A 24,012-nucleotide genomic window follows, 5' to 3' on the forward strand; every position below is an offset into this window, starting at 1 on the left:
AGTCATCCAGGTGTGATGTCGTCATCCTTTTTGGCCTCCACCTTCAGTGCCTGTATGGAATGCCAATCTAAATGTATCTTCTGGATCCACTCACGTCCTAGCAGTGGTGGTCCTCCATTTGGCAATACATATATATCCATTTAAGGTATTGTAGTGTATGTACCCGTCTACCTTTAAGGGAACTATTGAATGTAACCGTTCACCTTTAAGGGAACTACTTTAGGTGTGGCACTATTTGTTTGGCTTCTGTATACTGTAATACCGATAGTGACCACACCAGTATATAAGTGTTGTAGCAGGATTTCTGGGGCAGATTCGCCCGGACCTTCGAATAGTAAAGACCTGTTTGTTTGTTACTTCTGAAGTCTGTGTATTTATTAACTGCACAACCCACAGACTTTACAGTGGCGACGAGTCCGATCGTACCCTGCGGCAAGATTACCATAAGCAACGAAGAGCGTCGAAGAGAGACAACCGCCCTCGTCGTGCTACCAAAAGAAAACACGAGGCTGCAACAACAGAAAGCAGGAAGACTAACAACAAAAGCTGTATCAGCAACAGGCACTGACTACCCTTCTGCCACGATGCGGAGTGAGCCGACCAGCAAGAAACAAGGCGGCCGAAGAGACTGTGAGTAGGGGAAGGTGTAGAAGCATCCGGAGGATAAGGGCAGAGCACTCGACCTCGGTCGAGGGGGAGCTGTGCCGGCCAAAAGTCGGGTCCAACGGCGTCGGGTGACAGCCGGACCGCGATCGGCGGGACAATCGGGGCAGCGACCGCAGCCACGAAGCGCTGAGCCTGCGAGTAGGCGCGGGAAGAGAAACCCAGCCGCAGCCGGGGAGGGAAACACCGGTCTGCGAGAGGGCTGGGGAGGCGAACGGGAACCGTGCGGGTGAGAGCCGGGTGCGGAGAGAGAGACTGCGAGGAGCCGGTCCAGCGGCTGAGCTGTTCTCCGCCAACGGGGTACTCAGAGTCGGCAAAACCGAACGTGCGGGAGTGGGTGAGAGACACAGCCGAAAACGGGGTGAGAGACTGCGCGAGAGCCAGTCCGGCGGTGAGCTGTTCTCCACCAACGGGGTACCCAGGGCCGGTAGCATCGAACGTGCGGGTGAGAGAGACAGAGCCGGGTACGGAGAGAGAGACTGCGCGAGAGCCAGTCCGACGGCAGAACTGTCCTCCGCTAACGGGGTGTACCCAGCGCCGGTAGAGCCGTGCGGGCGAGAGGAAAAGACATAGCCGAGTAAGGGGAGCTGTGCGGTAGCCAGCCAGCGGCTGAACCTGTCCGCTGAGGGGGAAGCGTACCCCTTCCACCGGGAAGAAACGCGGGAAGCCGCCATTAGGCGGAGAAGACGCCAGAAGCGGGAAACCGCCATTGAAGTGGGCGGGGCGAGAAAGGAAGAGCGGGAAACCGCCATTTTCGCGGGAAAACCGCCATCTTGATTGACATACCGCCATTGAAGTGGGCGGGGAGAGAAGGAAAGAGCGGGAAACCGCCGATTTCGCGGGAAAACCGCCATCTTAGAAACAAATAAATAAATAAGAAATACTGGTGCTGCTCCCAAAGGAAGAAAGATGCCTAAGCGAGGGAATATTAACGACTTTAATTCTGAAATAGAAGACTGGGCCACGTACGTGGAACGCATAGAGATCTATTGCGAAGCCAACAAAATAGAGGAAGACGACAAGGCGATAACATTGCTAAACTCGATGGGGGCAAAAACATACGGGCTCTTGAAGCATCTAATAGCACCAAATAAACCAGCGGATCAGACCTTCGAAGAGATTGTGGCTGTGCTGAAGGACCGCTTGAACCCCACACCGCTGATGCTGGCTGAACGATTCAAATTCTACGCAAGAACGCAGAAGAAAGACGAAAGCAATGCGGAATACTTGGTCGAACTGCGTAGGCTAGCGAAATACTGCCAGTTCGGAGGGAATCTGACAGAAGCGCTGCGGGACAAGTTCGTATGCGGATTGTCCAAAGAAGGGACGCAGAAGCGACTACTGGAAGAGAATGACCTCACACTGGACAGGGCTGTCCTTATAGCTGCATCGCACGAAGCCGCAGCGAAAGGAACGGCGGAAATGCAACTAAAGGCGGCGGCACTCGGGGTGGACCAAATTACTTCAAGCACAACAAAATGCTACCGTTGTGGGAAGACAACGCATGACCAGAATCAATGCTGGTTTAAGAACCAAGAGTGTAGGAAATGTGGCAAACTGGGTCACATCGCGAAGGTATGCCGGTCCGGGAAAAAGATCAATAATCAAAGGAAGCCACCACCAGAAAAGTACAACAAGGTACACAAGGTGGCTGAGAAGAGTTCAGACGAACAGAATTCAGACTCAGACCCAAACAACCAGGAGCTGGGTAGTCTGAGAATCCACAATGTGGGTAAAGAAACGGATCTACAGGCCATCTGGGTCATACTAAAAATAGCTGGAGTCCAAATAAGAATGGAGCTGGACACTGGATCAGCTCTATCAGTCATCAACCGAAGGGACTACCACCGGCTATTCTCTCACATACCTTTAAGAAATACCAAGTTTGTATTACAGACATACACGGGGCATAACGTATACCCCGTGGGGAAAATAAGAGTCAAGGTGAGAGATAGGGGTAAAGAACACCCAAGAATGAGCTTGTACGTATTACCTGAGGGAGGACCACCACTTCTAGGACGGGAGTGGATTAAGAAAATAGACATGGAATGGCATTACCTAAAAGCCATAATGAGGGAGGATTCGGTGCAAGCTATTAGCTCAGATTCTGAAATGGATGATGATAAGACCAAGTCGAAAACGAAGACAGGCAGAAGGACTTATGGTACCAAGAAGAATAAAGCTGCAGAGCAGAACTCCAGGTTGACAGAGAATTCTGAGCCTGTTCAAGCAAAGGATTCATCCATGACGGAAGAACACCGAGCTCGGACGCAAACTTATGTCAAAGTACGACAACAATTAGAACAGTTGAGTGATCGTCTCGTACAGGAGATGAAAAATATGGAAAAGTTCTGGGACACCGAATGGGGGAACCTGGAAAGACTACAGAGACAGCTAGCTCAAGCAGAGAGCGACCATAGAGCCATCATGGTCAAATACCAATCACATTCCCCTGATGCTGTTCAGGAACTAGAATATTTCCAGAATGAACCAAAGGAAGAGGAATCTTCAGGGAGCCAGGACTTTATTCCAGTTCTTCTTTACGACTCCTTACAAGCAGAGTGTGAGAAGTTGAAAGAACAGTATGAACAGGCCCAGGCTACAATTCAGAAGGGGGTTAACTCGGCAGCCTCCGAAAAGCTAGTTTCAGTAGAAGCATATGAACAACTAAAGGTTGAACATGAGCAAGAAGTCCAAAGGCTGCAGGAGATTCTTGATGAGCTCAAGGCCAAGACAAACTCATCGATAGAAGCTCCATCCATAGATGAGCAATTAGAGGTGAAAATCATGGCAGAGCATGAAAGACAGGATGTCCAAGAACTTATAAAAACATTGAAGGACACCCAAGACAAATATGAGGCGGCAATGTCTGAGGTTCAACAACTTGAAGAACAGATTCAACTGGGAATCCTTGCAGTGGAAGAACAGGACACTGTAAGAATGGTCCCTAAACATGAACTAGAGAGCATCAGGGCGCAACTTTTCCGAGCGCTGAAAGCCAAAGTTCAAGAGGAACGTAAGGTGGAAGTATTGGAGAAAGAGGTGGATGAAATGGAGAAGACTCTGATCCACCGTGTTCCCAGGGAAGAGTTAACGGTCGGCCAACTCCTTCATATGCTGAAGGACAAGACTCTACAAGGGGAACAATCTGAACACGAGCTTCAATCTTCAGGGGGAACGAGTTCGGAGCTCTCAAAAGTCACGAAGATAGCTGAGGTGGCAACACAAATTTTACAAGGGTGCCAAAAGTACGTTGAATCATGTCAAGGCGAACAGAAGAAGGTGGAAACCATTACTTCAGTAGAAGGGTTAAATAGCCTGATAACGCAATTACCGGTGGAAAGGAAGGTATTGAACTCACAAATGAGGTCCGTCGTGAAGGAATGGCAGATAACCCAGGAAGAGCGGGATGAATATGAATGCATGAAGAAGGCTTTTCAAGAAAGATGTTTAGGGAAGGAACCACCGTCAGCTAACGTCCAGACGGGTGAGGAGGAAGAAGAAGTCTCTCTCGCTGGCCTAACTCAGGACGAACCTGAATATTACCATGACCTATTGAGTGACACTGAATATTATGAGGATGTGGTCTGCCCAGCTTGTGATGGAAACTCTCAAAGTGCTGAAATCCGGATGAAGCACTTAAGGTCTAAGGAACATAGAGAGTTGGTGGCGCTACAGCTGGCAGCCGAGAAAGGAGCTCCGAGAGTTTCAAAAAGGCAGAAAAGAAAAAGAAGAAGCAGAAGATAATAACTGTCTAAAATATTAGCACTTCTACCATTCCAGGCGGGACATTACGAAAGGAGCTAAAGTAGTTGAAAAACTGGTAAATGTCAAGACAGGACGAAAGTTCAAGCTGCTACGTCAAGAAAAAGGCTATGGAGGAGTCACGCTAGCCAGGTGAACCGGCTACCCCAAAGAAATGTTGTTCGGAACGAGTCAAGATCAGAGACTGAATCTATGAACTGTTTCCGCAGAGACGGAACCTGGGAACTGTTTCCACCGAGATTATATTTGTAAATTGTTTTATATGACATTGACTCCACCGAGATTATAGCTGTAATTTGTTTTATAGGAAGTTGAAGATATGTATGTTTAACGGGGACTCTGTAAGTAATAAGCTAAAAAGGGAGGATTGTAGTGTATGTACCCGTCTACCTTTAAGGGAACTATTGAATGTAACCGTTCACCTTTAAGGGAACTACTTTAGGTGTGGCACTATTTGTTTGGCTTCTGTATACTGTAATACTGATAGTGACCACACCAGTATATAAGTGTTGTAGCAGGATTTCTGGGGCAGATTTGCCCGGACCTTCGAATAGTAAAGACCTGTTTGTTTGTTACTTCTGAAGTCTGTGTATTTATTAACTGCACAACCCACAGACTTTACAGTATTTCCTGACCTTTATATGTCACTTTCACCCTTATTTTTCCTTTGGGGTAGACTTTTTGCCCCGTATACGTCTTCAAGACAATCTCTGTAGCTTTCAAGGGTATGTGTGAAAATAGCCGCTTGACTGTTAGAGCTGACCCTGTGTCCAATTCCATTTCCACTTGGACTCCGTCTATCTTGAGTGTAACCCAGATAGTCTGATGATCCTCTATTTCGGTTACATTATGTAGTTTCAGACAACCCAGCTCCTTGCTTCCGGAGTCTGTGTCACTTTTCTGTTCGTCTGAACCACTGTCCATCACCTGGTGTACCTTTTTGTACTTCTCCTGTGGAGATTTCTTACTGTTACCCCCATTTGAAGGATATGGGGGAAGGAAATAGTTCAAAAATAATCAATGTTTGAATGTGGTGATGTGCTGGAGCTGTACATTATAGTATCACATGCCATTATGTACCTGAGTTCAGTCACATTGCTACAGGGAAGTACCAAGTAATGGCCAGGTGCTTCCTGACAGGAAGGGCAACGATAGGGTAAGTCATTCTCAAGTCTCTTATCCACTTGCTAAGGACTGGTTTCAGAGCAGCAGTGACATAAGCCTGGGAGCTGATTTTTGTCCCATACTCTCTAACTGCTTTAAAATTGGATTTTGGGACACTGATGTACTTGAGCCAGCTCCCAGCAGTTAATGCTGCTGGATCAGGTTTTCCTTAGACCGGCAGCAGACTTACAAGTCCAGTTTTAACTGAGTCTATCAGACTATCACTTCTGTAACAGAAAATCGATTTAACAGCCCATAAACGTAGTGAACTAACTCAAAGACACCAGGCTGCCGGTATCCAAATGACAAGCCCAAAATAAAAGACCCGCCAGGCACAGATGTGTGGTACAGAGAGAGTCAATTGTGGAAACAGACAGGATGTGTTATTTCACCAAGAAAAGAAATTAAACACAGGGCACTCTCCATCTGAAAGTTCTTCTTTAATATCATCAGTAACTCTGTTGGCCATCATTGTGATATATTTCAATGCTGAATGAAATTCCTGAACTCTGACCTCTCACCGGCATGCTACCATTCCCACATGCTGCTATTTTCAGTTTCTCCTGTTATTTCAGAATTCTGAGAAGTAACTCCCGAGAAAGCATTGGAGATGAAGGGATCCCACTGTTCTCAAGAACTATTTATGAGTCTATATGTGCTGGAATGTACAACTTTGGATTACACAGGAATTCAATTTGCATTTAGGACCCCAATGTAATCTGGACTGTCTTGTATAAATACTGATGTACAAAAATAAAATAAAATCTTACCAATGCTAAAAAATAGAATTAATCCCCTGACCCTTTTGAAGCTAAATGTCTTGTTTTCATTAGTATGCATGACTTTTTGCCTCTGCGATCTAACTTTTAACTATTGTGCCACTTTTGAAAAAAATACACAACATGCCTAAGCCCTTTGGCAAGACTTTCTTTCAAATTGAATTTGTTTTTTTGCATTTACCGGTAAAGCTCACCATTTCATATGTTTATGTATAAAACAATCAGCTGGTCTTTGTGAATAGCTGATCATGTTTTGTGCTCACCTAGCAAAGGGAGGGAAGTGGTGACAATGAAATATTTCCACTTTTTGTATCTAGTGTCAGCATCAAGCATTCCAAGGTCGGAATTTCACAGCTGAGATGTAGAGTTAAGCTCACTACAAAAGCAGAATACTGCGGATGCTGGAAATCTGAAATCAAAACAGAAAATGCTGGAAATACTCAGCAGGTCAGGTAGCACCTGTGGGGAGAGAAACAGAGTTAACGTTTCAGATCAGCCACCTTTCATCAGAACTGGGAAAAGTTAGAGAGATATCAGGTTTTAAGCAAGTACAGCAGCAGGGGAAGAAAAGAACGAAAGGGAATGTTGTGTCCGTGTATAATAAGACACAGACTGCAGGAGAACGGTACAACAGGTGTTTACTCAACGTGGCTCACTCTGGAACTGAACTGTACAGATTACTACTCAGTGCTATAGACAGGTGTGGTCACTGCCGGTACTACAGTATACATGAGCTGTAAAAAGTAGTTCCCTCCTTAAAGGTATATACATTACAATTCCTCCCCTTTTAGATTAACAGTACCATAACACTCATTTAACAATTAAATATCAAACTAATTACAATTAACACTTTTAACATACAACGTTAGCTGAAAATAGTCCATTTATATATTCAGTCTTTGGGGAGGCTTTCTGATCCTTTCTGGATAGCGCCTTTCCCGAGTGTCTCGCTCTTGGTGCGGAGGCGATTCTGGCACCCTGTCGTCGGTTGGGTCATCAGCTTCCGATGCTACTGTTTCTGGGGTAGATGCGACCTGTATGTCGGGTTCCTCACCAGGTACGTACGGGCGAGGCATGGGGTTGACTTGTTCCTGTGACTCTAGGATCTGGTCAGCATGGCGTCTCACGATGTTCTCCCCAACATCCACTGTGTACATTAGTGGGCCCTGCCGTGTGCATATCGTTCCTGGCTGCCATTTTTCTGTTCGGTAGTCGCGGGCCAAGACTGGTTGCCCTACATTGAAACTCCTTGTTGGCTTCTCATGGATCTGCTGGAATTGCTTACTCTCAACATCTCTTCGTACATTTGGTCTGAGCAAATCCAGGCGAGATCTTAACCTTCGGTTAAAGAACATCATGGCCGGGGCCTGGTTGGTGACTGCATGTGTCGCATTCTGGTAGGCGAACAGGAAATTGTCCACCTTATGCTGCAGTGGAATGTTGTCATTGTACATAGCCTTTATTGCCTTCTTAAAGGTTTGTACGAACCTCTCAGCCAATCCATTTGTGGCTGGATGATACGGGGCGGATGTGTAATGCCTTACCCCATTTTTCTTCATAAACCTCCGAAACTCTTCGGACACAAACTGTGGTCCGTTGTCGGAGCAAATTTGTTCTGGCAAGCCGTTCCTGGCAAAAATGGTCCATAGGACTGCAATAGTTTTGTCCGTGGTGGTGGAGGACAATTTGATGACCTCAGGCCATTTCGAGTGCGCATCCACGGCTACTAAAAACATTGAGTCCATGAATGGACCAGCAAAATCAATATGCACCCGTTGCCATGGCGATAAGGAATGATAAGGGGAAAAAAACACTAGTGGGCGTAGTCTATAGGCCTCCGAACAGTTGCAACTCTGTTGGACGGAGTATCAATCAGGAAATAGTTGAGGCTTGTAATAAGGGAACATCTATAATTATGGGGGATTATAACTATCATATTAATTGGACAAATCAAATTGGGCAGGGCTGCCTTGAGGATGAGTTCATTGAGTGTATTAGGGATGGGTTTCTTGAGCAGTATGTAACTGAACCGACCAGGGGGCAAGCAACCTTAGATCTGGTCCTGTGTAACGAGACAGGATTAATTAAAAATGTCCTAGTAAAGGATCCCCTTGGAATGAGTGACCATAACATGGTTGAATTCCATATTCAATTAGAGGGTGAGAAGGTTGGATCTCAAACAAGCGTGCTAAGCTTGAATAAAGGAGACTATGAAGGTATGAGAGCGGAATTGAGTAGAGTGGATTGGGAAAATAGATTAAAGGGTAAGACGATACATGATCAGTGGTGTACATTTAAGGAGTTATTTTACAACTTCCAAAAAATATATATTCCACTGAGAAGGGTGTAAAAGAAAAGACAGCCATCCGTGGCTAAGTAAAGAAATTAAGGATAGTATTCGACTAAAAACAAGGGCATATAAGGTAGCCAAATCTAGTGGGAGGATAGAGGATTGGGAAAACTTTAAAAGACAGCAAAAAATAACAAAAAGATTGATTAAGAAAGGGAAGATACATTATGAAAGTAAATTAGCAAAAAATATAAAAACAGATAGTAAGAGTTTTTATAGTTATATAAAAAGAAAAAGGGTGGCTAAAGTAAATGTTGGTCCCTTAGAGGATGAGACCGGGAAATTAATGGTGGGAAATATGGAGATGGCAAAAACACTGAATGAATATTTTGTATCAGTCTTTACAGTAGAGGACACTAAGAATATCCCAACACTGGACAAACAGGGGGCTATAGGGGGGAGGAGCTAAACATAATCAAAATCACTAAGGACTCAAGGCGGATAAATCACCTGGACCTGATGGCTTACATCCTAGGGTCTTGAGGGAAGTGGCGGTAGGGATTGTGGATGCATTAGTAATAATTTTCCAAAACTCCCTGGACTCAGCAAAGGTCCTGGCAGACTGGAAAACTGCTAATGTAACACCCTTATTTAAAAAGGGCAGTAGACAGAAGGCTGGAAACTATAGACCGGTTAGCCTAACATCTGTGGTAGGTAAAATTTTGGAGTCCATTATTAAGGAGACAGTAACAGGACATTTGGATAATCATAATTTAACAGGACAAAGTCAGCATGGTTTTATGAAGGGGAAGTCATGTTTGACAAACTTGCAGGAGTTTTTTGTGGAAGTAACATATAGGGTGGATAAAGGGGAACCAGTGGACGTAGTGTATTTAGACTTCCAAACGGCATTTGACAAGGTGCCACACAAAAGATTATTGCTTAAGATAAAAAATCACGGGATTGGGGGTAATATTCTGGCATGGGTGGAGGATTGGCTATCTAACAGAAGGCAGAGAGTTGGGATAAATGGTTCATTCTCAGACTGGCAATCAGTAACTAGTGGTGTTCCACAGGAGTCAGTGCTGGGACCCCAACTCTTTACAATCTATATTAACGATTTGGAGGAGGGGACCGAGTGTAACATATCAAAGTTTGCAGATGATACTAAGATGGGCGGGAAAGTAGTGAGTGAGGAGGACATAAAAAACCTGCAAGGGGACATGGACAGGCTAAGTAAGTGGGCAGAGATTTGGCAGATGGAATACAATACTGGAAAGTGTGAGGTTATGTACTTTGGCAGGAAAAATCGTAGAGCAAGTTATTATCTTAATGGCAAGAAACTGGAAAGTACTGAAGTACAAAGGGATCTGGGGGTCCTGGTGCACGAAACTCAAAAGGTTAGTATGCAGGTGCAGCAAGTGATTAAGAAGGCCAATGGAATGTTGGCTTTCATTGCTAGGGGGATAAAATATAAAAATAGGGAGGTATTGCTTCAGTTGTACAAGGTATTGGTGAGACTGCACCTGGAATACTGCACACAGTTTTGGTGTCCATACTTAAGAAAAGACATACTTGCTCTCGAGTCAGTACAAAGAAGGTTCACTCGGTTAATCCTGGGGATGAGGGAATGGACATATGAGGAGAGGTTGAGTAGATTGGGACTCTACTCATTGGAGTTCAGAAGAATGAGAGGCGATCTTATTGAAACATATAAGATTGTGAAGGGGTTGGATCGGGTGGATGCGTGGAGGATGTTCCCGATGATGGGTGAAACTAGAACTAGGGGGCACAGTCTTAGAATAAGGGGCTGCTCTTTCAAAACTGAGATGAGGAGGAACTACTTCACTCAGAGGGTGGTAGGTCCATGGAATATGCTGCCCCAAAAAGCTGCAGAAGCCAGATCATTACATAAATTTAAAACAGAAATGGACAGTTTCCTAGAAGTAAAGGGAATTAAGGGTTACGGGGAGCGGGCAGGAATTTGGACATGAGTCTAGGTTCGGATCGGACATGGCCCTGTGGGTAGTCGAGCGGGCCCAGGGGCCGTGTAGCCTGATCCTGCTCCTATTTCGTGTGTCTAATTCTGTTAGATTCAGGAGATGGTTCTGTGATAGTAGATTGGCAGTTAGGATCAGATCAGCCATGATCTGATTGAATGGCGGAGCAGGCTCGAGAGGCCGATTGGCCAACTCCTGCTCCTATTTCTTATGTTCTTATGTTCCCATGGGTGTAGAGGGGCATGTGGTGGTGCATTTTGGACTTTCTGGCATCCTGAGCAGCTCTTGGTCAGGTCCTCGATTTGTTTATCGATTCCCGGCCACCACACATAAGCCCTGGTAAGGCTTTTCATTTTTACCCCTCCCAGATGACCCTCATGAAGTTCATTGAGCACTCTATCCCTTAACTTGGGTGGAATTACCACTCGGGATCCACACATCAAGGTCCCCCGGCACACTGACAGCTGTTCTCTTCTTGTCGAGAATGCTGGCAACAGTGAGTCGCCATGTGTTGGCCATCCCTTCACCGTCAAATCATATACCCGAGACAGTGTCGGGTCATTTCGGGTCTCCTTTTCTATACGAGCGTTAGTTACCGGTAGGTATTCAACTATAGTCAAATGAAATATTTCAACAGGATCCACTGCTGGTGCTTCCTCTGCAGTAGGCAGTGGCAGGCGTGATAGCCCATCAGCATTTCCACGCTGTTTCGTGCCCTTATATTCAATCTCATAGTGGTGCGCCCCTAGAAAGAGTGACCATCTTTGTAGTCGTTGCGCTGTCATCACCGGAACGCCCTTCTTCGGATTAAAAATGGAGACAAGAGGCTGGTGGTCAGTCAGCAAGGTGAATTTCTGCCCGTGCAGATAGTGATTGAACTTTTTCACTCCCCACACTAGGCTGAGGGCCTCCCTGTCAATCTGGGCGTAGTTACGCTCGGCTGAGGTTAGTGATCGTGACGCAAAGGCTATTGGCCTCTCTGAGCCGTCCGAGAATTTGTGCGACAGCACTGCTCCAATGCCGTAGGGTGACGCATCACACGCCAACCGAATTGGTAGTGCTGGGTTGAAATGGGCCAATACCTCTTTCGATGTGATTAGTGCTTTGCTCTTCTGGAAAGCTCGTTTACATTCGTCACTCCACTTCCATGGCACTCCAGTTTGCAGTAGGGTGTTCAGTGGGTGTAGTATTGTAGACAAATTTGGCAAGACCTTATGGTAGTAGTTTACCAGCCCGAGGAACGACCTCAGTTGTGACACGTTTTCCGGTGCTGGAGCCTTGACTACTGCCTCAATCTTTTCTGGGGACTTATGTAACCCCTCTTTATCGATAACATGGCCACAATACGAGATCTGTTGTTTAAAAAACTCGCATTTGGGGTGGTTAGCTCGGAGCCCATATTCCTTCAATCTAGTGAGCACCTGCTCCAGGTTGGTGAGGTGATCACTGTCATTTTCGCCCGTGACCAGGATGTCGTCCAAATAACACTGGGTCCCTGGGATCCCTTGCAGGGCTTGTTCCATTGCCCTTTGCCAAATAGCCGGAGCTGATACTACCCCGAATACCAGCCCGTTGTATTGGTAGAGACCTTTATGGGTGTTGATTGTGAGGTATTTTTTTTGATGCTTCTTCTACCTCCATTTGCAGATACGCCTGGACCAGATCAATCTTAGTGAAGCGTTTCCCTCCAGATAGCGAGGCGAAAATATCTTCAATCCGCGGAAGTGGATATTGCACGGTGTGAAGGACTGTTACCTTAAAGTCCCCACAGATGCGAACCTTCCTTGGTTCCCCAAGCGTGCTGCTCAACGACTTTTTCATCACAGGGACGATGGGTGTAGCCCACTCGCTCCAGTCTACCTTGGACAGTACTCCTGAACATTCCAAACTCTCCAGCTCTGCTTCGACAGCTGGGCGGATCGCATAAGGTACCGGTCTGGCCTTAAAAAATTTTGGGCTTGCGTTTTCTTCGATTTTAATTGTTGCTGTCATGCCTTTTAGTGTTCCGAGTCCTTGCTGGAACACTTCTTGCGCGTCGGTTAGGATCTTTGACAGTCGCCCAGGTGTGACGTCGTCATCCTTTTTGGCAGCCACAGTCAGTGCTTGTATTTTCCGGATCCATTCACGTCCCAGTAATGGTGGTCCTCCATCTTGCAATACATACAGGTCTAGTTTTGGTGTTTCCTTACCGTTATATATAACAGTCACCCTTATTTTTCCTTTGGGGTAGACTTTTTGCCCCGTGTACATCTTCAAAATAATTTTTGTGTCTCTCAAGGGTATGTGTGAGAATAGCCGCTCGTAGTCCCGTCGGTTTATGACTGTTAGGGCTGATCCTGTGTCCAATTCCATTTTTACCTGGACTCCTGCTATCTTGAGAGTGACCCAAATGGTTCGGTGATCCTCCGTTTTGATCACATTATGTAGTTTCAGACAACTCAGCTCCCTGTTTTCGGAGTCGGTGTCACACTTTTGTTCATCTGACCTATTCTCCGTCACTTTATGTACCTTCTTGTACTTTTCTTTTGGAGATTTCTTATTGCTGGTTTTCTTTCCTGACCTGCAGACTCGTGCTATGTGTCCTACTTTTCCACACTGTCTGCACACTTTGTCTTTGAACCAGCAATCATTGTGGTCGTGTGTTGTTCTGCCGCAGCGATAGCACTTCTCTGTTCTGTATGACATTTCGTTTGTGCCATATTCTTGCGGTCTCTGTTGTATCTCTGCAGCGCCCCGTGCTGCTGCTTCATATGATACCGCAATGCTGAAAGCCTTGTCCAGCGTAAAGTCCTTTTCAGATAAAAGCCGTTTCTGGGTTCCTTCACTTTGAAGCCCACACACAAACTTGTCCCTTAAGGTATCTGCCAGTCCCGTTCCAAACTGGCAGTGTTTCGATAGTTTGCGCAGTTCTGTTAAATATTCAGCATTGCTTTCATCCTTATGCTGGTTCCGTTTGTGAAACTTGAATCTTTCTGCTATCAGCAGTGGTGTGGGGTTTAAATGTTCCTGTAGTATCGTCACTATGTCTCCAAAACTCTTTTCCACTGGCTTCGCTGGGGTTACTAGATTTCGTAATAAGCCATACATCTTTGCACCCATTAAATTTAACAATACCGGCGCTTTCTTGTCATCTGACACCTCATTTGCCTTGCAGTATACCTCTATTCGTTCAACATATGTAGTCCAATCTTCGACTTCATTGTCAAATGCGGTGATCCTGCCACTCTTCAGCATTTTGGGTGTGGTTTAAAAATGGCTTAAAATGGCGTCTCCCGCGCTTTCCTTCCTCCCCCACTGCTGCCAACGCTGCTCTCGGCGGCCCTCGTGGCAATGGCGGCACCCTGTAGGCTTTGCGCGCTTCTCCTGTGCTGTTGCCAACGCCGCTCTCGGCGGTCCTCGTGGGTTTCTGCGTGTCTCTCTCCCTCTCCTCAACGCTGCTCAGCCCCTGAACACCAGCTGCGCCCTGTGCGCTCTGCCCTCTCTCCCGTCGGCGCTGTTCGGCCCTTTGCTGCGCCGCTCGGTCGGGCTCTAGCCCGCCGCTGTCCAGGAAGGGTCTGCACACTACCTGTTGCCAGCCCGTTTCGCTGGACCACCGCGACTGGAAAGCCAAGCCTGGCTCTCAACAGCCTCCCCCGCAATTCTCGAGTCTCTGCTGGATGACTGGGCGGTTGCCCGTGGTCGACGCCTGTGTCTCTGGCCTTGACCTCCAATCTACTGGTCTCCAGGAACGAATCCCTGGGAGGTGATGCAGAGTTACAGGTAGGATCGAATTTGCCTCGTCGTCAATGTTGTGTCCGTCAGTAGTAAGACACAGACTGCAGGAGAACGGTACAACAGGTGTTTACTCAACGTGGCTCACTCTGGAACTGAACTGTACAGGTTACTACTCAGTGCTATATACAGGTGTGGTCACTGCCGGTACTACAGTATACATGAGCTGTAAAAAGTAGTTCCCCCCTTAAAGGTATATACATTACAGGGAAGGTCTCTGATAGGGTGGAAGGCAGGAGTGATTAAATGACAAAAGGAATGATGGCGCTGTGACATTTGCATATCGAATTATCATTGTCCCGCAGGCATCTGTAAGGAATACCTATTATAGTCACATGTGATCACATGCTGAGCTGTCATTGGCCTGCAGGCATCTGTAAGGACTGCTATTTTTTAGAAGACCCAGGGGGTCCTGACTCCATCTTGTCCACACGGTGCTGTATGTATGTTTGAGTTCACAGACCTGATGCTTCATTAAAAGAGTTTAAACTGTAATACTCTGTTGTCCTGCAATTTATTATTTTTGTACAAAGTGTGCAAAACAAGACAGTGCAAGGTAAAATGGGGTGGGAATAGGACAAGTAAAGAAACAAAAGATAGGTCTAGCGGAGGAGTAAATGGCAACAGCAGAATCATTGCCAGCACCTGCTGTCCAGAAAAATAGGAGGGTGGTTATGATGGCTCCCATTTTCCAGACAGCAGGTGATGATAATGATTCTGCTGTTGGCAGTTGCACCTCCTCTGGACCCAATGTTTGTTTCTTTACTTGTCCTATGACCACCCCCTTTTGTTATTTAATCTCTCCTGCATTCCACCCTAGCACAGACCTTCCTTTTTGTTCTTTCTTCCCCTCCCCACTTTCCCTGCCTCTGTACTTGCTTAAAATCTGTTACATCTCTAACTTTTTCCAGTTCTGATGAAAGGTCATCGACCTGAAACGTTAACTCTGTTTCTCTCTCCACAGATGCTGCCTGACCTGCTGAGAATTTCCAGCATTTTCTGTTTTTATTTAAGTTCAATACACTCTGTTCCAGCCCCAACCTTAGGAGAGGAACCTCCTACTGCACCAGTGTGCCATTTCCATTTACCACACCCCAATCAGTATAAGCTATTTTAGGAGAGCATCTGTTTTTTGCCATTTGATCATGAATTATTGGGAGGTCTGTGCTATAATCTCTTACTCATTAGGACCTGGATTAAGATGGTCCTGAATTTGTTTTATTTGGACCCTTACAGCTGGCAGTGAGAGGAGACTTTTATCCTTCAGTCTAGACGGAATTTGAACCCTGGTCCCAGAAGAGAAAGAATAGTATCCTCATGCAAGGTGACACCCAGACCTCAGATTTGTTTTTAATACTGATACATTTTGAATTGAGGCAGTGCCAGATGGATCTGAAACTATCAATTGCACACACTGCAGAACAGGAGGCACAAAGTAGCAGTCAACAGGACACTGAAGGGACGTGGAGCTGTACAAGGCAGACAGATCCAGCTGTTCCTTTTGTATGTCAGTTATGCTCACAATTACGGGTGGTGTTGATTTCACTGTGTGGACTCAACTGCATCATAGACCTCGTAAAATATGCAATCTGTTCATTAAAATATTCACTTAGCAGGAGTGAACAAATTAAGATTTCTGAATTCAAAGCATGTGGATAAAATGATTTGAGCAGCTTTCAGTTTCTCTTTATTTCACAGAAATATTCACTCAAATGGCATTGAATTTTTTAAAATATTAAGATTTCTGACCAACTTTCTCCCCTTTTAGTCCCTCCTTTCCTGAAGTCCTGAAAGTGTTGGCTCTTGCTGGGGTACAGACACCAGCAACTCTCCGATACCATTCTTCATGTGTGAGCCTATACGGTGGGTTTTGGCAGTCTATTCCACAGCAGGGACGGGGGCACCACAGCTGAGTCTGATCCTGTCTTAGCAAAGCAGCAGTCCACCTTCCTGAAATGGGCGGGGGAGGGGTCACTGAACCCTCCCTAGCCCAAGTATTGAGGTCTATCATAGCCCCCTCACTGCTTCCCTAGCTGAGGCTGCTGGATCAGCACAAATAAGGGACCAAATCTGTGAGGTTCCTCATATCGACAGATCATCAGGTGGTGCATTCATCTAACGAGACGTCAGAGGAACTTCGGAACTCCTTCTTCGCAAGAGATTTACTCACCACCTTTCCTACCCACTGCCTTCCCAGTTGCAGAGAAGAGATTCCACCATCATTTGCTGTAGCAGGGCGTCCAATGGCGTCTGCCGTTAGTTAGACTTGCCCTTGCATGATTAGGTTTTGAAAAATTTTGTGTGAAAGTGCGAACAAGGGAAATGGGGCATCTGGGATCTGAGTGAGCAGGACAAGCAACTGTGTATCTCCTCCACCAATCAGATTGAAGGATTGTGAAATTAACAGCGCAAAGACTGAGAAGGAAATGTAAATTAGAGTGGGTGAATTCAATGTCAAATCCAGTACAGAAAGAGAAATAGAGAGAGTGAAAGAAGATTGGATTAAGAGAGAGAGAGAAAAAAGACAGAAAGGAAAAGAACAAAAATAAGTTTAACTTGAGAATTTTAAACAACAACAATTAAAACCTGAAGGCATGAGACGCCACACTTGTAATAGTTAATTTTCAGCGCCAGAAAGATTGACTCGCAATAATTAACAATTATCACATTGTTAAAAGGGTACTTGGACTGGATTGGACAAGACTTAACTTTCTGCGACGAGTTTAGTTCGTATCTACAGGAGCTTCACACCATTCAATGGATGTCAATGGTGAGGCACAAAGTGAGCTGCCGTTTTCGCAAAGCTAACGGTAGAGCAGCGCAACTCAGACAGTGACATTTGGATTTTTGAATTTAACCGCACACTTGCCCCTCACCTGAAGTTGCTGTACCATTTGTGCATAAATAATGGCGCGCGCCATTAGCCTCACCATTATTTTGACAGGAAAATCTGAGCCAATAATCAGACTGCTTCCTCCCAGACTCATCTAAATACTGCTCTGAACATTTCAGGGTTATTTTTCAGAGACCTAAAACTAACTCAGGAGCACATGCATGCATAGAAACATAGAAGATAGGAGCAGGAGTAGGCCATTCAGCCCCTCGAGCCTGCTCCACCATTCAATGAGATCATGGCTGATCATCTAAATTCAGTACCCGGTCCCTGCTTTGTCCCCATACCCCTTGATCCCTTTAGCCTTAAGAAATATATCCAACTCCTTCTTGAATATATTTAATGAATTGGCCTCTACTGCCTTCTGTGGTAGAGAATTCCACAGGTTCACCACTTTCTGGGTGAAGAAATTCCTCCTCATTTCTGTCCTAAATGGCCTACCCCTTATCCTTAGACTGTGACCCCTGGTTCTGGACTCCCCGACCATCGGGAACATCTTTCCTGCATCTAGTCTGTCCAGTCCTGTCAGAATTTTATAAGTTTCAATGAGATCCCCTCTCATTCTTCTAAACTCCAGCGAGTACAAGCCCAATCGACCCAATCTCTCCTCATACGTCATTCCTGCCATCCCAGGTATCAGCCTGGTGAATCTTCGCTGAACTCCTTCCATGGCAAGAACATCCTTCCTCAGATAAGGCGACCAAAACTGCACACAATACTCAAGATGTGGTCTCACCAAGGCCCTGTACAACTGCAGCAAGACATCCTTGCTCCTGTACTCGAATCCTCTCACTCTGAAGGCTAACATACCATTTGCCTTCTTAACCGCCTGCTGCACCTGCATGCTTACCTTCAGCGACTGGTGCACAAGGACACCCAGGTCTCGTTGCACTTCCCCTTCTCCCAATCTATTGCCATTCAGATAATAATCTGCCTTCCTGTTTTTGCCACCAAAGTGGATAACCTCGCATTTATCCATGTTATATTGCATCTGCCATGCTTCTGCCCAATCACCCAACCTGTCCAAATCATCCTGGAGTTTCTCGGCATCCTCCTCACAGCACACACGCCCACCCAGCTTTGTGTCATCTGCAAACTTGGAGATATTACATCTAGTTCCCTCGTCTAGATCATTAATATATATTGTGAATAGCTGGGGTCCAAGGACCAATCCCTGCAGTACCCCACTAGTCACTTGGAAAAAGACCCGAATTCTCCCCTGGCCTCTGTTACTCTAAATTAAAATAAGCTTCATTCTTCATTAAAGTATTAATTGTGGGCAAATGCAGTTTCATTTCATGTGCCCAAACAGCACTGGAAACACGTCTGGCGCCATATTGGTTCGAGCACTGCAGAGGCATCCCTGGCAGCTGCCCGAAGCAGGCGTTAGGCCCCCTTACATATGTAAATGAGGGGCCAATATCTGTTTCAGGACCCCACTCCTAATTTGGCTGGTGTTGGGTGGAGCAGGCGCTGAGCCCAAGGAATCTTCAGCAGTTAAACAGCAGCCACCAACAAAAAAGTAAGTACATTTCTTTGAAGTTTGACATGGAGCCAGGAAGAGCAGCAGTACTCATCCCAATTCCACTGCACTCCTAAAGGCCTCTTCCGGCCTACGATCTGCCCTCCTCCTGTTCTTTTTCCGCCCTGGAATTTACCTGAGGTATTCTGCCGACGAGGCAAGTGGCCCAAAATTGATCCTTTTAAAAATGGGCGAGCTGCCTCTAGAGGCATAGCAGACGCCGGCAGCTCACCCAATTTATTGAAATGAAGCGTGCGGCCCAATTTTGGGTGGGCCTCGGGCCTTCCGGTTGGGGCGCGTGCGTTCTGCATGCTACTGGCCATGCTCTGGAAAATGGGCCATCACCTTTTGCTGCCCCAATGGATTTATTCATTCCACCTCTGAAACTTGATCTCAAACTCAAGGGGTTCAGCCCAGAATGAAGGGATGAAGTATACTGTCTCTGGTGGCTGCGAGGGTTCCTTTTGAAATGGGTTTGGGCAGTTCCTAGTGGGTGCACGTCTACAACACAAATATTACCATTATTACTGAGCACAAATCAACAGTGTCGTTTCATGGGGCTATAGGGACAGTGATTATTTGCATGTCTCCATTATCATTCCCCAACTGGACAACCTCCAATTTAATATAAATTCCTTACATCTGTTGGTCTCTCAGATTTAATAGAGCTCTTTCATGCTGAAATAGATGTTCCTCCTTATGAAATTCACTTATTTTCCCTAGGTGAAGAGCTAGAGGAGAGGGAATAACTTTGGCAATATTCTAAAGCTGGCAGAGTATGAACGGAATCGCTAAGATACATGACACAGGAAATCTGCCAATGGCCACAGCTGAAGAGGAGGTCAATAAGTGACCCCCCCCCCCCCCCCCCCCCGAGGTTATATTGTCAGCATCAATGCCTTAGTGGCTGTTGTCCCAAAGTTCAGGTTAAGATTCTTTGTTATTGTTAGAATAAAGGGTGTGGAGCATTACTCTGCATCTGACCTGGGAGTGCTCTATTTGGACAATGACAGCCAACAAGTGCAAAATATTCCAGTCCCAGTCTTAAAACTCTTACCTTGAGAGAGCAAAAATCATTCAGTAAAACCCAGATTATGTCATTTGTAGCTGATTCCTTCAGTTGCTAGTGTGTCTGAATTTTTACAGCTGTCATTTTCCATCTTGTACAATTTGGGGAGGGGTTGTGGAAATCGAGACAACACAGCCTCGCTGATCTTTGTGACCTGCAGTGATTTATAGGGACAATAATCTACAATTTGCTGCATTTCAGCACACCGTGTATATTCCCAGAGAGAACTTTACACCACAATCCTTACTGCAATATTTATCCACTTCCAATGTTTGAGGTAGGGTAGAATAGAGGGTAGGTGTAGTGATTTACAGTCGATTGAGATCCATGTCAGCCAGGAAACAGATGTACACACAAGGATGAAGTCATGGTGGTTAAATCTGTAACAGACTAAACTTGACCATGTTGACACAGTATATTCTGCTAAAAACAACTGCTCATTCCTGAAGAAAATTGCAAGTTAAAGGCACACTAACGGTATTGGTTATGATTGCAAAAGGTAACCAAGATTCCAAATACATTTAAAAAAAGAACCTATCTATTAATTTGAAAGAATGAAATGCATTAAAATTCAGGAAACAGTGGCCCTATAATTCTGGGGGCCAGGGAGGCTGGGCCCCAATGCCGCCTATTTAAAATTACCCCATCCCTGCAATCTGGGACAGGATCAGCGTCTTTCTTTGCTGCCTGGTGGATGGGAGTCCAGCTCCGCTGCATTTCGGGTGCAGAACCAGGAACCCGAGAGTTTCCGGGCCTACAAAAATGAATGAATGTCACTCATGAAGAACAAGGTTTGATTGATCTACCCGCAAAAAAACCAGACCAACATTGTAGCAGGCATTACGGAAGGATGAACACAAAAAGAGAAAGAGAATTAATTTTCTTGTCCCCCATCCTGTGAATGACACTCACATATAGAGAATTTTCTCAGCAGGTAACTGTACCACCTGGTGGAATCAAGACCTACTGAGAAAAGTCCAAAATTCAACCGCAGAAGTCTGCTGTTCTCAACCAGGTCACAATGCGGACACTACAATTAACGCCAGTATCAGAAGGCCAGACGGCTAGAGAAAAGACAACAGTTTTGGCGTCCCCGCTACAAAGTGCCTGTGTGTGTTATAATGTGAGATGGGGACAGGATCGGAGTCGACTGTGATTCCACTTCCCATGGTCGAATAGCTCGCCGATACCACGCACAAAAATGAAGAAAAGCCATTTTGGGGGAGAGCACTGCCTGCACCCATGGAACTGTGCCCAGTAAGAGTCACTGCCCGAAAGAAAGAGGAGAAAGAAAGGAAAAAAATAAGAGGTTGTTCATTGTTTTAGTAGATTTTAAAAATGTCAAATTTTAATATTACTTTTTCTTTCTGTATTTTATTCCTCGCCACAGGTTGTTGGCCGATTTGCACATTAATAGCAGCGTGAGCCGTTCAGACGCCGTTATTTTTTCAGCCTATAGTATTTTGCAACTTTGTTTTGTTTTCCCCAGTCTCTCTGCTTTAATATGTTCCCGCTTTACGCCTATTTTTCCCTCCCCCAGTTCCCACTGCTCCCTGACCCCCATAGCCCAACAAATCACCAGTCAGCCAATCTGTACATTTTAAAGTACAGGTATCACTGTAGAAATGGATGGACTGCGGGGTTAAGTTACGAGGAGAGATTACACAAATTATGGTTGTATTCCTTGGAATTTAGATGGTTAAGGGTTGATTTGATCAACGGTTTCAAGATATTAAGGGGAACTGATAGGGTAGATAGAAACTATTTCTGCTGGCTGGGGAGTCTAGGACTGGGGGCATAATCTAAAAAATTACAGCCAGACTCAGGAGTGAAATTAGGAAACACTTCTACACACAAAGGGTGGTAGAAGTTTGGAACTCTCTGCCGCAAACAGCAATTGATGCTAGATCAATTGTTAATTTTAAATCAGAGATTGACAGATTTTTGTTAACTAAAGGTATTAAGGGATATGGGCCAAAGGTAGGTATATGGAGTTAGGTCATAGATCAGCCATGATCTCATTGAATGAATCAGGCTCGAGGGGCTAAATGGCCTACTCCTGTTCCGATGAGTACATTTCTCTCACCCAGGGCCACTGAAAATAATCATATCGGACTTATCTACTACCAACTTAGATAAAGATAATTTTCACAGCAGGTTCATATTTCTCTTGATTTCTCTCTCCCTCATTACCTGCTGCTTTTGGACATTGCTAATCAGATGAGTTAGCTTGTTAATGAACAGAAACTTCTGTTGACTTAACAGCATTTCAAATCTACAAAACATACCCTCTCACTGACCAGCTTGATGGTGTGTGGAAACATTGGTTTCTGTTTACGTACTTGCCACTATTTACTCTTTGTTATCAGGGGTTTGTTGCTCGAAGGAATGTCTGTTGGCAAGCTCTGTGGTGCAGGCTAAGGTCCCTCGTGCTGCTGTTCCAACACCATGCTGTGCAACAGTCAAGTCAGGCAGCTACAGATCGAGTCTACCATGACTTTACAATCACAGGCCTCACTCCCAAAGCCTTCCCTTGAATAAACATGTTTTAAGGTCACAGTGAAAAATTCAGATTGCTTATTCACTTGACTGATTGACTAAATGCAGCTGGGTTATGTGATCTGGGGGAGAATTTTGAATTGAGTAAGTGGAAATATGGCAACCATTCTGATTGTGGCACTTGAACCTGTAGATTGTGTTGTGTCTCCTTGTGTTCTTATTACTATGTAATACAGACACTTTTAACTCATTTAGTTTACCACTTTTACTCTGTTGTATTCTTGCTTTTATGATGTTGCTGCCGCATGGTGCGGAGTGATACGAGATGTCCGACCTTGCACTGCGCACTGCGTTTCAGTGAGCCACATAGCAATATAAATACACTAACCAAAGTAGTTCCATATAACGATGTAACAAGTAGTTCCATTTAACAATGTAATAATATAACAATGTAACAGATTGTTTGAAAAAAATGACTAAAGCAGAAAAAAAGTTTATTAAAAAAAATCCGAGGTTGATTGGAACCTTTCAATGCTAGTTAATCATAATTTACAGTTGGATAAGGTAACTGCAATCAAATTATTTTTTCACAGAGCTAATGGTCGAGTACTATTCAGAGAGCTACTTATTCACCCTTGATTAAGCAAATCTCCTGAGAACTGAGGATTAATTTAAAACTTTTTAAAATATATGCTTGACTTCTAGAAATGTGGGGAAAAAACAAATGTGAATGATCTTTCAAAAAAAAGTAAAATAGAATAGTTTACCCACTGTTCTTTGTTGGCTCTGGTTGTAACATCCAGTTCTGGTGCCAATTCAAAATGGGGTTCATTTTAAAACGTCACTATACCCACTACAACAACTACGAGTGTCCTCAATGTGATAATGTAACCTTCAGAACTTACAGGGGGAATTTTAACCTCCCTGGATGGGTGGGGGGGGTTAAACTCTTAAATGAGAGAAACCTGACCCCAACCCGTCGCAAATGCGCCTGCTTCAGGTTTAACCAGGGCAGGTTAGGGGTCGGGTGAGTAACCTGCTCTCGAGAGGCGTATCTGGAATTATAATATTTAAAAGAGACTGCTTGCCTCAGATTTCAGCAGCTATGTGGATTTAATGGCCTGCGGGCCAGGTTTCTCAGGGTTTGGGAAACCTGGCACCTGAAGGGAGGCGAGAACAACCGGATCCAGCAGGTAAGTGCTTTTCCAGGACTGCTCGCGGGTCAGGAGGAGCAGGAGTGCTTCCCCTCCTACACCCTCCCGGCACCCCCAAGGTTATCTACCACGATCTGCCTACCTCCCTCCCTCCCCGTGACCGGTACTTCAGCACACCGCCCCCACCCTAGCGACCGGCACTTGAGCTCCCCCCCGCCCCCACAATAGGCACTTCACAGTTGGTGACGCAAAAATGTAGCTAATGAGCTGCAACGTCAGGGAGTTTGGTTGATGTTACTTCTAATTTGCCCTAGCAAGTGATGTACAGTATGTAACATCCATGGAAGGTCAGTTGTTAGCATGGATGAGATATAAGGACAGGAACATCTTAAAGGAGGAGAGAGAGGTAGAGAGCTTTAGGAAGGGAATTCCAGAACTTGGTA

General features: G+C 45.4%; 1 protein-coding gene across 1 annotated transcript in view; it reads right to left on the reverse strand.

The window, feature by feature from the left end:
* The window catches only part of LOC147106106 (ninjurin-2-like), a 304,500-nt gene that overhangs the window by 218,903 nt on the left and 61,585 nt on the right, over positions 1–24,012 (reverse strand). The window lies entirely within an intron of this gene.

This window comes from Somniosus microcephalus, chromosome 16 (genome assembly GCF_052327205.1).
Source record: "Somniosus microcephalus isolate GS21.2 chromosome 16, FLI_Smic_1.0, whole genome shotgun sequence".
Taxonomy (NCBI): Eukaryota; Metazoa; Chordata; class Chondrichthyes; order Squaliformes; family Somniosidae; genus Somniosus; species Somniosus microcephalus.